The sequence below is a fragment of the Lactuca virosa genome, chromosome 6, assembly GCF_052849685.1.
Source record: "Lactuca virosa cultivar CGN04683 chromosome 6, Lactuca_virosa_CGN04683_v6, whole genome shotgun sequence".
Taxonomy (NCBI): domain Eukaryota; kingdom Viridiplantae; phylum Streptophyta; class Magnoliopsida; order Asterales; family Asteraceae; genus Lactuca; species Lactuca virosa.
In genome coordinates, this window is record NC_136431.1 from 110493710 (window position 1) to 110508681 (window position 14972).

The following is a 14972-nucleotide window of genomic DNA, read 5'->3' on the forward strand; positions in this document are numbered from 1 at the left end:
TTTCATCTCCTTCTTTATGAATTTATCGAAAATATTAACCAAGAAGACTGTATCATCACTAATAATTGAATGCTTCATGGCTTGATCAACACCGAATGTAATGTCGTCCTCTCCTACCCGAGGTGTTAGCTTTGACTCTCTAACGTCCACCAAGGCTTGTGCGGTGCTAAGGAAGGGTCTCCCAAGAATCATTGGAACTTGATTATCCTCTTCCATATCCAGCACTACAAAATCTGCTGGAAAAACAAAATTTTCAATTTCACAAGAAGATATTCACATATGCCTCTCAGAAATGTGACTGTTTTATTAGCTAGATGAATTGTCATTCAGATCAGCTTCGGTTCTGGAAGATTCAACTTCTTGTAGAATGAATATGGCATGAGATTCATGATTGCTCTAGAATTGGAAACTGTATGACTTGTGGCTAGATTTTCGAATTGACAAGGAAGTGTCAAGCTACCTGGATCCCTCATCTTCTTGAGTAATATGTTGAGCATTGCGGATGAACAATTTTCTTTTAAACCCATGGTTGAGGCCTCTTGCAACTTCTTTCGTTTTGTGAGAAGATCCTTCAAAAACCTCGCGTACTTTGGCATTTGATCAACAACATCTACGAATGGAATGTTGATTTGAAGGGATTTGATGTGCTATAAGAACTTCTTGTAATCTTCAGCTTGTTTGTCTTGCTTGGCTCGACTTTGATACGGTAGATATGGTTTACAGGCTTTGCATAAGGTTGGTTTTCAATTTTTGTAGATGGACACAACGTGGAAGGTTTGTTTCCACAACGTGGAGACTGATTAGATTGTTTTTCTTGATTTTCTTCCTCCGGCTTCTGCACACTAGACAACACATTGTTAGACATAGGAATCAAATGAGTAACAGTCTTACCACTTCTAGTTGGCATGGCCTTGATGTGGTCTTTTGGATTTGGTGATGTGTTGCTTGGAAGTGTGCCAAGTAAACACTCGTTGAATAGCCTAGAAATTTTCCCAATTTCTTGTTCGATGTTGAGAATCGAGGCTTTTTGATTTCTTAGAGTAACATCAGTCGCATCATGCCTATAATTCTCTTCTTTATACTTGACGAACTCGTCATATGATTTCCACTGCTTCTTGGGTTTCTCCAATCTTCATCATAATTATCCCCACTCCAATAACAAGCTTGAGGCTTCCTGTTTCTGTTTTCGTCTAAGTCGTAATCCTTGGTCAAATGTGGCCCGCTACAATTAACGCAACCCACTTGAATTGCATGTACTGATTGACCTGTCTTCGTAATTCTCCGTTCCATAGTATCGGTCTTTGAAAGTAACGAAGCTAAATTATCGTTTCCTTTCGTCTACACTCACCCTACTTCTTGTGACATCTTCTCGCAGGTTGTGGTACTCTCTCGAATGTTTGGAGAATTATTCGATAAGAGCCTTGTCAGTTGTTGGTTCCTTCTTTGTCATGGGTTCTGAAGAGTCTAGGAGTTGTCTTGTGGTCACGTATAATCCATCGTAGAAGAATAATATCTCTTGTTGCACAGTTAGGTCGTGTTGAGGGCAATTTTGTATGATTCCCATGTATATCTCCCAATCTTTGTATAAAGATTCTCCATCATGTTGTTGGAAGTTTGTGATGTTCTTCTTCAACTTAGAAAGTTTTTAAGGTGGACTAAATTGTTGAATGAAATTGATTCATAAGTTTGCCCAGTCGTGATTACTCCGGGTGGTAGTGACTTGAGCCAATCTTTTGCTGCATCTATGAGAGTTACTAGGAGTAGTCGCATCATTACCACATCTTTTTTCACATTAGGAATGTTGAAGTAGTTTTCAATATCCAACAATCCATTAATGTGTTTGTATGCATCTTCATGATCTTTCCCAAAGAATGCAATGTCTTTGAGCATGGCAAGGATATGCCCCTTAAGCTCAAAGTTGGTGGCGGCTGGATTTTCGGGGGGCACGAGACTGAGATCGTTGTCATTTCGCATGTGCCGATTGTACTTCTCCATGGTCATCTCCATAATGTTATCCATCTCGTATTCAACTTCACTTTCTTGTTCAATTTCTTCCTTTAATTCTGATTCGGGCTCGTATCTGCTCTCATTCTCGTCCAGTTTCCTTTTGAATGGATAAATAACGACTTTCACTATTTTGTTTTCTTCTACTTTCCTCTTATCTGTGTTGTTCTTTCGGAATAATGACTCGGGATCCTTCAAACCAGGTATTGTAGTAGATGAAGTTGCTTGGGTCATATACTAACTACAACAAGCTTAGAAAACGTGCGTAAAACTAATAAAAACGAGAAAAATGAAAACTGTCAGAGTAGTTCCCACAACGTGGGCAATCGAGACCACGACATGATTACTGTAAAAATAAAAAAATTAAATTAAAAAGAAACATAAAATTAACTTCCTATGGAGTTAATTCCACAAAAATGATCGATAATAAATAGTAGATAAAATCAACTAAAATAAATCTGTTCCACGACAGCGGTGGTAAAAACTTGATACTTAGTTTATATACTAGTTTTTAGTTTATAAACCAAACAAATCTAAACCAGCTAAAACGTAATAGGCAATGTACCTGATCGAGACATAGAATAATTTTTAGCTTAGTCTGGTATCGAACACAAGGGGAACGGGGATTATTAATGGCTAAATTATCTACTAAAGATAACTAATTTTAAGAAAACAAATTGGGGGTTGTTCTGATTTTGCAAGTTCAGAAAACTTAAAAGTAATTATCAAAAGCAAATTAAACATAAAAAAAGTAGAAAAAAGTTTTTAAGATAAGATTTAAAAAAGACTGTCATTTAGATACGATTCACCTATTCTCTTTGGTTGAGTTTATTGATAGTGCAATGTATTTATGTTTCGTTGCTTACCGATTCCTATTATCACTAGAATTATGTTTAAAATACTAATCCTATGATTCAATAAGATTGTTTATTCAGTGATCAAGTGGACAAGAAATCAAATAATTCAGTATCAAATTCTATATATAAATGTTCATCATATATTAACTACCACATTAATTTACCAACTTAATTATTTAATCCTAGGTTTTTTTTTATCAAAACACTTGTCCTATAATTTCATAAATCACAAAAATCTTAAGATTCAAGCAAATTAAGATAGATAGTTCATCTAACCCTAATAAAACTCAGGAGTAAACAAAAAAGATGATTATATTAACACAATAGGTTCTTTATCAAGCAAGCATAATGAATAAGCAACTAATATAAATCCAAAATCCTCTAGATTAACACATAGAATGAATAAGAAAGCATAATGAATAAGCAACTAATATAAATCCAAACTAGTAGAAATGAAATCCACTTTGCAATACATAATGAAAACAAATAAAACCAAGTGTCTAGAAGTAATTTTGACCTAGATATCTCCATTCAAGCCCTCTCGCGTGAATTTTGGTCTCTAAAGCCTCCAAGGTATGTCTTTGATCTTCAAAAAGTCAGAAGTTGCTTAATGCATAAGTTAGGGTAAGAGCAGAAACGATATATTTATAAATTCTAAAAATTGTCTCCCATGCCATGGAGAATAGAACTCCATGTCATGGCGTCCACTTTCTAGTGTATGCTCCAAGTCAAAGTCAGCGTTCCAGAACGTGTAATAACACTTCGCCACGACATAGCAGGAAAATGTTCACAATGTGGGATATTCATATTCCCTATTTTGACTTTTGTTGATTCAATCCATCCATCCTGCTTCTAGCTCTGCATTTTACTTCAATTTAATCTCGATCATGTCTTTGCGGCTACAAAACAAAATTTAAACATATTAATTACCTTTTGTCCTAAATTGAACACAAATATAGCTAAAAATACTAAGATAATGCAAAAAATATATGAATAAATATAGCAATATCTTGTTCTATGAGGTGTCAATTGTGAAAAGATTCCACATTCCTTGAGGTAGTCGTTGGACTTGATACTAAGATATTCTCCGCCTCTATCATATCGGAGCATCTTTATCTTCTTACCCAATTGATTTTTGACTTCATGCTTGAACTCCTTGAACATTTCAAAAGTTTCTAATTTATGTTTGATTAAGTAGATATACCTATATCTGCTATGATCATCCTTAAATATCATGTAGTATGGATTAGCATCCCTTATGGGAGATCTAAAAGGACCACATACAACTGTATGGACTAGATTAGACAGTCCTTCACCTCTTTCACATGTTCTAGTGTAAGGTGATTTTGTCATCTTGGCCAATAGACAAGATTCGCATTCATCTTCTGACCTTAAGTCAAAAGATTCCAACACTCCATCCTTTTGGATTTGGTGATGTGTTTCTTGTTTATGTGTCCAACAAGATAATGCCACCAGCATGCTTGGTCTATACCATCAGACGAATCAATATTGTATACACTATTACCTAAGTTATCAACACATATGGTAGTTTCATACACGCCGTTACAAGGAAAAGCTTTGGATATAAAAACACTATTCATATAAACCAAAATAGACTCATTTTCATTATCAAATGAAAACCGATATCCTTGACTAAGTAATGCATGAAACGAAATTGATGGGTTTTGAGCAAAACATACAATCCTATGTGTGCATGCAACCCTAATTGAAGATCTATGTTTTCTCTATATGAACATACAATAATGAAAAACAAAGCATAAACCCTAGATCTATGGATGATAATCAAAAATCACATAATAGGGTTGTAATACATACCTTTAATATTGTTATTGTAAACAATCTTGAATCCTTGCTTGAAAGACCTTTGGTAGCAAGCGCCACAAGTGTCGCGCCTCTAATGGTTCACAAACAAACTCAACCAACCAAGGAATACTATAGAGAGCGAGAGAGTAATGGAAGAGAAATTTAGGCCCTTAGGCTCTTAGAAGAGTCATTACCGAAATTTAACCCTTAGGAGGGTTTATATAGGTGTTAGGAAAGGTATTAGATAAGACAGGTGTATCCAGGATAACCCTAATCTCTTAACTTCCTCCCTAAGGCATCCAAGACACCCTTAGAGCCCAAGGAAACCCTAGAGATGATCTAGATTCGTCTCCCCCTAGTATAGGGAGGTTCTAGAATTGCCCAATGCTCAACTATTGAACATTGTCACCTTTAGTCCCTACAGTTTTAATTAATTCCTTTAACCCCAAAATTAGGTCCAAATTAATTTCTGATTAAATATTAATTAAACAATATGATTTCTAATTAATATATTATTTCAATAATACATTAATAAACCATTTATTTTTATTTCTAATTAATTTATTAACCAAGTAATAAATTAATAAATCACTCTTCTCTTTTTAACATTTATCCTATTCAATTGCCAGGTTTAAAGGCAACCCAAAAGGACAGTGCTACTATCAATTCAAGATTATACCAATTATAGTTATGGGATTAGACACCTAATCCAATAGTCTCCCACTTGGATAAGTCTAATAACTATAAGTGCAAGTATAACTACCAAATTGATCAGCAAATTATAGCCACCAAAAGCCGCTGTTGAACTCTGACCCAGTCAGTGACGTGTCCTTAGATAAGTGATCAAATATTCCCCCGCTCTACGAGATATCGTATGGACATGAGACATGGATTATAAGAAATCTCATTGTCTAAGATATGTTTCCCAATTTCTGATTTATGACGACTGATTTAGACTACTAATTGAACACATCAATTTAGTCCAGGCTTGGCCAAGCGCTTTAGATGTCATCATCAAATCATCGAGGGGCCCATAGATATCGCTTTTCCCGTTAGGGCAAAAGGAACGGATAAACTTCGACTTATATGTTTTCACTATTCACTCATCAAATCATGCACAACAATATGTTTTATAACATCAAGTTACTAATGCGTTTACGTATTATCAATGCACAAACAACAACTCATATATCTCCGTTTCAAGAATATAAGATATTATCGTCTCAAAATTACTCGTGATAAAATCCATGAAGTAATTCTTTGAGTGTGGGTTAATCCAATACTTAATATCCATTTCAAAAGTACTCATGAACACTGCAACAAACTATTGCTATGTCTAAACTCTTAGACAATCTACAGTCTGATTCACAACAGCCATAATTCACTACTTACTTCCAAAAGTATGATCGACTGTGGATGTTTGAATAATCCAATTATTCGGGAAGTAAAACATGCAAAATGAAACACAATAATAACCTAATTAACTATGGTTTCAAAGCTATTGAATATATATAAAACACTTATTATTTAATCACCATATTAATTAGACTTTATTAATTGTATAATGTTTCGATTAATCAACTAAACACTTGAATTAAACATCAGTCATGCCATGTTATAAACATGCATACTATGTCTCTCAATGGTTTTTCCTTTGTGAACAGATCAATTGGACATAGTTCCAATGATGCTCATATCACAATTCCAAATCGTTATTACAAGTGTAAGAATTCCTTATTCTTGTCACCACTAAATGTGTTGTTGTGGCTAAGCTTGCCTGTAATATCCCTTTTGTGATGTTGTGGCATCAAAGTCACCGAGACTTAGCCAACGATGTCACAAAATGCTCCATTGAAACTTTATTACTAAAACAATTTCATGGTGATGAAGTATAAAATTCAAGATACATTCCTTGAACACCTTCCTTACATTAAGGTTTCTAACTCATATATAGATTTCAACAATTCCCATTATGGAAACCTTTCCATATTCCCACATGATCGTCAATTCTGAACAAGAGTCACCTTAATCCAAAACATGTCAATATGGTCCTTCCAAACAATATCATACTTCCAATTGTCCACAAGAAACCAATATTTTGGTAAACCTCAGACTGTTCTTGACAATTTTTTAACAACTTCAGTCACACCTTGTTCTAGTCCTTTTTCCCTCTCAATGCCCTAAACATTTGGAAAAATCAGAACAAATAAAAATTATAGAATATGTAATCAATCCTATATCCAAAGCATATGGGTTTTGATACATAATGTATTACATAAAGAAATTATATCTAATCATCACCTTGCTTTAATAATTCCATATATCGAATTTCCTATATTGAATCACTTCAACACGATATTCATATATGTTCATGACTAAGTTGCATTAAAATCCTTCAATCTAAGCTTTTAGATTTGAAATGAAGTATGAGTGCCCTCTCCCCAAAGCCTATCATAGTGAAACAATTCCCAAACTTTGCAACTTGCAAATTTATAAACTTTGTTTCCTAGAAATAGCATTGCCAACTTGCAACACCTAGCATAACAATTATGCTCCCACTAGCATAAAAATTATGCTCCCACTAGCTTTGACATGTACCTAGAAATCAACTGGACTTCTAGAAATTAATACTCTTGACTTTCTTACTGAAGTACAAATTTCGGATGCTTTGATAAGTCTTTAGTGAGACTTCTCAAGCTCATATAACTTTCATTTGATAGCATATGTATGTGTTTAAACCCTTTCAGAACTTATAACTATAAGTCCTGAATGTTCAAACTATTTCTTTCCATTTCTCACAATTCGAACTATGAAAAGGGATGTCTTAATCATATTGCAAATTTGAGAATGCAATGATCACAACTGCTAATCATAATGATACTTATCTTTTAAAATATACTAGCAAAAGTGTTTCCTCACAATCATTTTCATGAATTAGAGCGAAACCATTTGCCACCTAGATCTTATGGTGTATACGTTCCTATCCATGTGAATTTATCAATTCCGACCTACAATCATAGATAAGGTAGAGGACAAAACCAAAATCAATTTTTGTTTTTTTTTCATGGACTGAACTTGCTTGTTCTTAATTTCTTCCCCTCTGGTAGCATAAGGGCCTACATGCGCTTCCAAGTTGTCAAACAGCACACCCATCTTGACCAATGTACTATCAATGACCAATGTGCTCTGCCTTTTGCAATCAAATGAGAACCATAGAACTCATAAGCATTTCCAACGCAACTGGAAGATGCACAGAAACAAGAATGTGTCAACTTAACAGGATATGTTATCAACCTTAAGTCGTGTGCTAGTTATAACTAAAAGGTTTATTCTGAATTGACTCCTGAAACTCTTCAGGATCAATAAGACTCCCACTAACTTCTTGACATATAAGTTTTTCCGTTAAGGAACATTCCTCGACAAGCAAAAACCAATATTCAAAAGTTAGTGTGGATTCTAGTCAAGAAAACACTTCATCGAATTGGTCTTAGTTCATCCTTTGTTTTTAAATCCAAAAACATCACAACTACCAATTTAAAATGTTCCTGAGTAAGAAAACATTTCTACTCCACATTTCATGAGGTGTTATAAACCCACTTAGTTTGTAATAAGATTCAAGATATGATTTGTAGTTACTAGAGTATGACTCTAAAACTTGATTGGAAACGAAGTATGATTCACTTCTCGATTAAACCATTTCACCGATATCTGATTCCTCTTCTTAGCCATACAAATGCACTAAGATGTTCTTACAGGATCAATTGTGACATGGTTTCACAATCATTAAGATGATTATAAAACACGATACTAAAGTATTCTCCTTTCCTTTTAGATCGAGAAATCTTTATCTTTCTGCCTAATAGATTCTTCTTATTCGTTTTATTACACTTTGAAAACTTTTTTCAAGGTGTTAGAATTCTGCTTAATCTTATAAACACAACCATGTTCATTGAAACATCGGTAAACCATGACGAATAGAGTTATTGTTCTTTGTGGTGGATCTATACAGTCCACATCAATGCGTACTAGATCCTTTAGTCCTTCACTTGACTCATATAAACATGTGATCAACGAATTAGTCATGATCTTCCAATGATCAAGATTCTCATACATCACACAATACTAATTGTATGACTCCAAGTTTCTATCCAATTGAAACTTGGGTGATGAGAATTCCCTTTCACTTGGTTAATCATGACATTACCACAAATGATATAATTAAGAATCAATCCACATTTAACATTGCTAATAATAGAAATGTAACCACCAATTTTCATAAAAGCCATTGCAAGGAAATACAAAGTAAATAAATCAAAAAAAATTCACTTTTATTGATAATATGCGGAAAATTTTGTCCTTACAATGCAAATATATGAAAACTATGTTTCTAGATATTTCCTAAGCAATCTATTAATCTATCATAACTCTTATGCAGCAGCTTCCAAAATCTGATCATCGAACCATGCGACCGAAATCCATCTCTCACGATCAGATTCAACTTACTATTCTTAAGCTTCCTTCTTTCTCTTAGATTCTACAAAACATCAAAATGTGAATATCACATCATGTATTAAGAATATATGAATATGAACTTAATAAATAATGGAGTTAGATAGTGGATGTACCTGATGTAGAGTCATACAACTTAACTTTACTATATTTAAGATCTTTCAGGTAGTCTGGGCAACTTCGCATCTAATACCCCTTCAATTGGCAATAGAAACACATGGACCTTTTGGGATTAGCACGTGGAACTATCTTAGAATTAGCCTTTCTCTTTACCATATGGTCAAACAGTTTGACCTTGGCCGATCCCTTTCCATTGGGAAGAGAAACCTTTTCTGGGCTTCCAATATTGCCATTGTCAATGTCCATGGAAATTTGGGAGAAATATCCTTCAAACATATTTTCTTGACTTGTGCTCTTAAGCATTTCTGCTTCAACAACAATCAACAAATATGTTAGATCAATTACGGTCGCGTTGTGGTCCCTCATATAGTAGTCTTTAATGAACTGACTATATGATTCAGGAAGCAAAAATAGAACCAATTCAATGGCCAGCTCCCTTAGGAAAACAACACCCAACATCCTCAATCTGTCAGTGTGCGATTTCATTTTCAGAACATGCGCACACACAGACTTTCCATCTTGATGTTTACTTGCCAATAGAGCTTGAGCGACTTCGTACTTTTCAACTTCAAGAAGACATTACTTAGGAAGAGTCACTGGAGGAGGTGGAGGAAGAGTTGGAAAATCATGATTTCCAGTTCCACCATTGCTTAAGAAGGGAACATTCTTTCACCTTGATCAACATGTGGAAAATCATCTTCAGATTGAGAAGGAAAACCATTTCCAGAAGGACGAGGAAGACCATTGTTGTCTGAACTTGACATCTATAAAGGGAGAAAAGAGAATTCAAGTTAGTTGATTTTTATCCTTAATTATTAACCCAAAAATTGAAATTAAGGCTAGGATCCATATTTTCGATTCAAATTCTGAATAGGGATTCCGTAATTAAGCTCGAATCTATTTTAGGGAGGTAGGGCATTTATCAATTTCAATCTTATGAAACTCCTAGATATTTTGAGATTCATTGAACGATTCAATGACATGTTTAATCTCGATTATGCTCTCACTTTGTGACTGGGATGCCGAGGATCACAAACGAGATGTGAATAACCATGTAAATTAGCTTGGTACTCTCGATGTCATTTATCATCAGAAATTAATGTGCCGGTTAACCACACGTGCTCCATTAATTCAATGATAATTTACGAGACACCCATTGCCAACAATATTACTCCTATATTAGTGTGCTGGTTAAACACACACGCTCCACTAACGACCAATAAGGTGCAATGTGCAATTTCATGAGATAGCATCAAATTCACATTTTTCCTAAAGTAACTAAGAGTGGGATTTTTAGAAAAATTATTTAGTTACTTTATAATTCATTATACTTATTAATGAGAATTGAGTTTCCTATCAAACTCGTTCGGCTAACGACCCTCCACTAGTCAAGAGAGTGGCGGGTAAGAGTGGATACCCAATGACGGTCATTTTATAGGCCGCTTCTTTAAACTCCCCTTATAGACCAACTTCGTGAATGGGGCCTACTAACGGTAAGACTGAATTTTTCTTATACATATATATAAATATTAACTTTTAATTTTACAATATATAAAGGTGTATTTTAAACATTTAAAATAGAAAGGGTTTAATCTTTTAATAAATTAAATTTTTAATTCAATTAAATTTAAACCATATATGGATTTATTAATTATCCTTTAATTAATCATTTAATTAAATTATTCACAAAATCCATAAGAATGTAATTTAGGGTTTACATTTTAAATTTCAAAAAATAAACCTTTTAATTTAAATTTCAAACAACCCTAAAATTAACTTTAATTAATAATAAAATTAATTATTTAGTAACCAATTATGGATATATTAATTATCCTTTAATTAAACAATTAATTAAATTTTTAATCATATCCATAATGTCACACCCCAAAACCGAAACGACGGAAACGTTCTGGGGCGGAGGACGTCATGTTTAGTATCACAAGACATGCATCATAGTAAGCAAAGTAATAAACAACCATTTCATTTGAAAGAAAGTGTTTACAAAGTATGTGATTCACATAATATAGAATACATAGCAAATAACAAAAACACATGAAGCTATACTGCTCCATCTTCTGAATCCCAGTGCACGAACCTGTCTACTGGTCTCCTGAGAATACAAGTTATTTTGAAAGCGTAGATCAGCATTTAAGCTGGTGAGTTCATAAGATTTTAGTGATGTAGTAAGTAGTAAGAAAGTTTGTAGAAAGTTGTAGTAAGTTGTAGTAAGTTCTTGTTTAGAAAAGTTTGCTTGTTCCTCCAGAAAATCATATATTTCCTGCTTTAAAGAAAGATATATAAAAATGACTCTACAGTCCTTTCTATGAGTATTAAATGGATACAAGTTATATAAAACCCAGAGTAAACAAACAATCGGTTGTGTGTATCCGCCCTAAGCCCACAACCAAACAAGGAACAGGAAATGAGGCGGAAGACACACATCCCATTGTTTGTTAGATCATCGTTGTATATAACCCCTGCATATTCACTCGGTACTCATGGAGTTAACTGTAATAGTTCATTTATATTTGATGAAAAGATCCTTTAAGAAAACCCTTATTTCATATAATAAAATGATAACCACAGTAGTTCCTTCTATAATCACTTAGTTTATACTAGTTATATATAATCTAATATCGAACAGATAGTTAATTGTGTGAATCTGCCCTAAACCCACAACCAAACAAGGAACATGGAATGAGGCGGAAGGCACACATCCAACTACCTATCGGATATTAATTATATATAACCCTGGTGTATAAACTAAGTTATTATAGAATTAACCACCTAAGGTCCTTTAAGTTTTACTGGTTTAATAAAATGGATTAAACCCTTTACTGGTTAAGTTTCTAGTTTTGTATTCCAAAAGTTCTTCATTTGAAAAGTATGTTTTGTACTAGAAAACGGTGCATTGAATTAGTGTCCTATGACCTGACCCATACATGGTACCCCTTATGATTACTTGGTGTATACGGAACATATATATAGCTAATCTCGGATAGATAGTAGGCTGGGTGTATCTGCTCTAAGCCCACAACCAAACAAGGAACAGGAAATGAAGCGGAAAGCACACATCCTACCACCTGTCAGACCCGATTAATATATATCCCTGAATGCATACACTAAGGAATCATAAAGTTAGCATTATAGATCCCTTTCTACTGAATGTACTAGACTCGACTGTTTTGTGTGTCGTTTGTAATATGTATGTTTTCCCTAGTTTATAACTATCTTGACTCGAAAATAGTTTGCATTAAATTTCAAGTGGAACTCTCACAAAATGAAAGTAATGGGAAATTATAAGTACACAGTTGTCTTTTGAATTGACATTCTGTAGTACTAATTACCTTAAAACATGTTTGTTTTAGTAAGGTCATAATGTGAAGGCTAGTACCCATACTATACGCTCTCCCTGTCAATAGATTCTGGGAACCAAACGCAACTGCATCAAACAATTGCTAGCCGTGTAATTCACATTAAAGTTATATGATCATGTATACCCAATTTAACTATCACCTTTTGTTAAGAACAATGAGTTAGTGATTCATTGGTATAATTAGATCTTGTAGTTGTTCTATACTATAGCATCTTAGTATGTTCGTTCTGTTATAGTATCTTAGTATGTTCGTTCTGTTATAGTGTCTTAGTATGTTCTCTTTGAAGTATTGTATCTACCTCCCTGTTTCTCTTTATGTTATCGTGTATTGTATCTACCTCCCTGTTTCTCTTTATAGTATGTTCTAGCATCTAGTATGAACTGAACCTCTAAACTATACCCCTTATAGTTTACTAGTATTTTACTTGAACTGTTATTGAAAAGACTCATTTTACTACTAAGTTATGCTTGTACTTTAAAAACAGAGTTTTGTTAAACTATAAAGTAACATAACTTTTAAAAGAGTTTTTGAAATTTTTGACTACTTATTAATGACATAAGAAATCTTTTGGAAAAAGTTTATAAGAAACAATTACACAATTATCATTGTGTCAACTTGTATTCCCCCCCTTAAAAGCATTTAAAACATTTTAAAAGATTGATTACGGGGTATGAACTCGCCTTATGTGCGTGATTCAAATGAATATGTGTGTAAGGATTAGAAGTTCCACAAATGAAGTCCCGAGACACAAACGAGTCCTAAATGACATATAATGACATATATTGGCATGAATATAGTGTTTATAAGAAACTATATGAAAGGAAACACCTTTAGGAACTAGGAAACACTTGGACCAAGTGTTAGAATCACATGTGATTCATCTAAGGGATGTTTAAGGCCATCATTAGGTGTTTACGGCCATGGAGTTTAAGGCCGTAAACTCATGGTAAAAGGTGTATAAGAGGGTGTTTGGATGCTTGGGAAGCTTCAGGGACTATTGCTCTACAAGAAGATGAGCAAAACCAACTTTCTAGAAGGTGTTGAGGTGTTTACGGCCACACTAAAAAGTGTATGGCCGTAAACTCTCCAAATGGTCTCATTTAGGGTCTTAAAGGCAAGGAGTTTCAAAGGCTCAAGTGTCCCTAAGGTTAGCTAGTATCTAGAAGTGTTTAAGGTTCAAGACTTGGCCATAACTAGGGTTTACGGCCAAGGGAGATGCTCTTTGGCCATAAACTCTCATTGATGTTGAGTTTGGTGATGTTTCAAAGCCAGGATCTAGTTTCTAACAAGGCTAATTAGAAGATAGATGGAATACTCACACTTTTGAGGCCTTTAGAGGAGTTTTCGGCCACCAATAACAAGTGGGTGTTCTTGGTGTTGGTGAAAGATGAAGATTTTTTGGAAGATCGGGAATGAAAATCTTGATGATACTTGAGAGAGAATGGGAGTGTTCTTGAGTTGAAAGTGTGAGAATGAAGGAAAAGTGAAGGAATGGAGACTTTAAGGGGGAGTTTACGGCCAGCCTTATGTTTACGGCCGTAAACTCATGTGTCTTAGCCGTGAACTCCTTTTGTTGAATGTTGCACAGTGTCTCTAGCAGGTACATTCTAACACTCATTCCTTAAGTGTACTAGGTTTAAAACCCAATAGAATGACCCTTAACAAGGCTTGAAGGCAAAAACATGTTCGGGTTGTCACATCATCCCCCCGTTAGATGGAATTTTGTCCCGAAATTAGCTTTCTTAGCAGTACTACTGGGGTTGCACTCCTCTGATTAGCAGAATACCCACTCGTAGACCTGACACTTTGCCCTACTGTTCATGATAGGATTCATACTCGGTCCATCTATAATTATCTCGTGCATACAAGTCGTATATAATTAGGATTAGTTAGACAGTCGGATGTGCGACTCTGCCCCAGGTCCACAGCCAAACAAGGAACATGAGATAGGGAGGAAACACGCATACTAGATCTGCGTAATCATAATCATATACTACTCTTGCCTATACACTTAATAGTGATAGGTGGGCTGTATTTGTCCTTAGCCTCTGTGCTTGAACTTGGTCTGCTGGACGAGTGGTATTTCGAAAAGGTCTGCGGAAATATGACGGCAAGGCTTTGGAAGACAAGGTACTCTTCGCATGAGTACTTCGGGGTTTAGAATACGAAAGACAAAACTGAGTTTTTAGGGCGGACTGTCGTTACGAATGACGAAGGTTTCGTGAACTTGACGGTCGAGGCGATAGAAACATATGAACTTAGTATGGTGAAGACCACGCCA

The 14972-nt window shown here is 34.7% G+C and overlaps 1 non-coding gene across 1 annotated transcript; it reads left to right on the forward strand.

The window, feature by feature from the left end:
* Positions 1-1529: 1529 nt before the first annotated feature.
* LOC145123132 (small nucleolar RNA R71) lies at positions 1530-1636 on the forward strand. The gene has a single exon (XR_013715009.1). It is a non-coding gene; the product is annotated as a small nucleolar RNA R71 (small nucleolar RNA).
* The last annotated feature ends 13336 nt before the right edge of the window (positions 1637-14972 follow it).